Below are 4,165 nucleotides of genomic sequence, written 5' to 3' on the forward strand. Positions count from 1 at the left end.
CTACCTCCATGAGCTTCTGCCACTCAGTCATCATTGTTTTTTGTCACTCGGTCACTACTAGCACAACTCATTCCTTTAGGGATTACTGCCAAACACACTTGGTTCTTCCTCAACCCCCTTTCAAATTATTTCCCATTGACCACATAAACTTGAACAGTAGTACAATTAACCTCATCTGGACTTTCAATCAAAGGAAACAATACTTGCTTTGTTCCATTCAACCAAAGAGTATATTAATTCAATCTTCCATCATGCATAACATATCTATCATATTGCCAAGGTCTACCCAACAGAATATGACAAAAATCCATAGGCATAACATCACATAGAACTTCATCAAAGTAATTTCCAATCTTGAACTTCACCTCACATTGTTCACTTACAAGAAGCTTATGTTCATCCTTGAACCATGAAACATGATAGGGTTTAGGGTGTCTCAACCTCTACAATTGCAATTTTGTAACTAGCTCCTTTGATTCTAAATTTATTGAACTTCCACTATCAATAATCACTTTGCAACATTTTTCATCCATCTTACATCTAGTCTTGAAAAGAATTCTTCTTAGGATAGGCTCCTCATCAATTCCCTTAGTACACAAAGTTCTCTTTCCTATCAGATTTTATCTAACATTGGGTCCACTTGATGAACACTCAAGGTATCCTTGAATCATAGCATTTATGTTACCTTGTTCATTCTCACCAGAGTATCTACACTCAAAGGATCTACTCCCTTCTTTACCACATCTGAAAAAATTACCACAAAAATTGCCTCTACAATAAAAATTACCTCTTCCTTAGTAAGAATCAGTACCTCCTCTATAATGCCCCACCCGGAGATCCTTGGAAACAAGGATGAAATACAAGCAAGATAAAAAAAAAATTAAACAATTGTAAGAGCACAAAGCAACAATCATACACAGATCATAAAGATTTCAATGGAAAACTGACAAACAATACAACACCAATAGATCTCCAAATGCCACTACTACCAAAACCAAAAACAAAAAAACATAAGAGATTGACCAAGCTAAAAGATCAAAGCAGACTCATGAAAATTGGCTAAGTCTAAATTCTAAAGCCCTAAAATTTCCTAAAATCTTTATCTTAGCTCACAGAGGTTTGAAACCCATCGCAAATGAATCATCGCATATATTAAAATATATCTTAAATAGTTAAACAATATATTTTAAACCCCAAATGACTACAATGAAAAGATGCATAACTAGATTAGAACAAAAAAAACTTGGATCCAAAATGCGACACCATAGGGTTGAAGAACATCAAAGAGGGTATCCAAAACAACTCCCAAAAAGTTTGAATCAAACCGAAAAGTGCTTGCTATGGCCCGCACAGGTTTTTACAAAACTCAGGTGATACTTTAATATAGCATTAGAAAGTATCATGCGACATTTCTAAAGGAGGGCAACACTTTTAGGGACTAGGCGATACTTTTCTTGAAGGCGTGCAATACTTTAAGGGTATCGTACAACAGTTCTCAAAAGGAGGTATGATATTGGAAAGTATCGTACAATATTTCTCCAAGAGGTGTGCAATAGAATCAGGAGACGCACGATACAATTTCAATGAGCATGCGATACATTTTTTTGTTGACCATGTTGATAAAAGGTTGCCCATAGAAACCCAAGAACACTTAAGGAAAACATAAAAGGGGAAAAACAAAGTATAAAACCTCCACACCATGGAGTAGTGGGTCCACAATTTGAGGCATGAACACTCGAACACACTACTGAAAAATGCAATCTACATCTAACCATCTAACAAGCAATGAAGGGAAAAATACTGAAGTAAACATCGTAGTGTACAAAAGAAACATTGCAATAACTGAAATAGCATCACAATGTATAGAATAACCAACTAAGTACGTGGTTCCTCCCAATCGCCAATGGCATCATAAGACCATCGTGGGCCCTAGCCATCCCCCGTGTGTAATATCCCAAGCCACCGATTAGATCATCGATACTATCATGATAGGGATGTCACTACTAACGTGCTACAATATATGCATAAAGAAATCTAACATGCTAGTAATAAAGCAAAAGATAATCCTACAAAGTAGATAACATCACCTACCACATGCTAATCATCATAATAAGGAATGCGTTAAAGCTAACATCATCTAAACATGATAAACAACATCCCAATGAAAGCATAAATAACAAGGAAGCATATTTCACAAACTGAAGTACCAAGTGAATACATCTAGCAACAGTTGTGCTAGAACAATAGATCGTCTCTGTACATTGGTCCCTAGCAGTGGTGAAGGTAGCTATGCCTCCCAACCACATGGAACCCATAGGTCCACACCCATCATGCTAATGGAGATCATGATCTAACCACAAACACGCAAAACTACATCCATGACTAACACACACCAAGCAGTCTAATGACTGAATCCAAGATATAGACAATGCATAAACTACAAGTCCTGGTCAAACATCTCAAAGGACTACTAAGTAGGGGCTAACATTATGGAGAGTTGCTTGGCATCAAAAAGCTCAAGCTCAGATCTATGTAGACTCAACTCCCTCAACAGAACGCTCATACACTATGTAGACTCAACTCCCTCAATGGAAGGCTCATACACTAAAGTACTATTTTATTATATTTAATGTTATTACCACTCGATGTTTTATTTATTTATCACTTATATAAAGCTTCCTCTACCAACCTTCGATGCCATGAATGTCAAGTTGTGAGATAGAAGACCCTTCCATATGCTACCCTACCCTACCCATGCTCATCCAACGACAAGTGCCCATAGGCATGCAAATTCTCAACCCATCCCAAATGATCACAACTTCCAAAAGTACCACAGAAGATCAGGCCCCGCAACTCACCCAAAAAATGTACTCATTCGTGGTGCACCACCATCACGAAGATCAACACAAGGACTAGATGAGAACACAAATAAAAAGTCAATCAACCGAAAACATAATCGGGATGACGAATGCTACACGCATCCCAATGCAACATAAAGTGCAAAAGTGATTTGACAGATATCCAAACGGATCATCGAAGTCCACGACCCACATTGTGCCAAGAAAACTTGAGAAAATAAAGTGGCACGCAAAATGAGGCAAAAACCCCAAATTTTGGAAAAATTTTGAAATTAAAACCCATTTGACCTTTGGGTGCAAAAACCTTAAAAATCCAAAAATAATTGAAATCAGACACTATATGCAAAAACAGCCAACATAACGGCTCAAAAACCCAAACCCCCATTCCAAAAATAGGGAAAACATTCATACCTGACCAACCAGGTAGAACTAGCAAACAAAAATGGAGCGAAACACTAGTTCTCAGCCTCCTAACATACTACTAAAAGAAACAAAAGCTAAAATGGAGCGAAAACAAAAAAAATGAGAAAGTCCTACCTAACAACAAAAGGGCAAAAACTGAAACATGAACAATAAAATAAATCACCCGCCAAATTTGCTGAAAATGATGGCAAAGCATAAACTCCCCAAGCCGAATCCAATGAGACCAACCTCATGAAGATCCCACGCTCACAGCTCCTAGGGCGAACAAAACAGGAATCCCACAAAAGAGGATTTCTAAAATAGGTCTCCAATTTCTAATTCTGAAAAGTGAGAAGTCCATAACCCATCCACTTTTCCAATACTTATTCACTTTTCAAGTGAATAGTCGATTATGAAAAATAGCCAGCTAGAGTAGCTAAACTCTGAATCGACCCAAACAAAAATAGGTTATTATCCATAATGAAAATTCACCTAAGGCAGAGTTGCCAAAAATTAAATTTGAAAAGATTTAAAATCCAAAAACCTAAAATCACAGAAAAACACTTAACACTTTCATGATAGAGCGAACCTCTACATGCACAGATATGCTCACTGGTCTAATCACATAATGCAGATGAGTTTGGATTTACTAATCACTAAAAATTTTTTAATTTAAAATAACTAAATAAGGATATGTCGACCATACAGGGATGACATTAGTAAAATATGAATAGTTGAATCACTAACTCCATGTGCCACTACCAGGGATATAATTCATGCACACTAAAATACATGATCAAGTGCAATTGCATATAATATTGTAGTCAAAGCAACATGTATTAAAATACCTATTTATTCCATTTACATCTCTCACATTTGTAGAAGCGTAAAGATACAAAAATGAA

This window comes from Cupressus sempervirens, chromosome 9 (genome assembly GCF_028749045.1).
Source record: "Cupressus sempervirens isolate cs-2001-9-10 chromosome 9, ASM2874904v1, whole genome shotgun sequence".
NCBI classification, from domain to species: domain Eukaryota; kingdom Viridiplantae; phylum Streptophyta; class Pinopsida; order Cupressales; family Cupressaceae; genus Cupressus; species Cupressus sempervirens.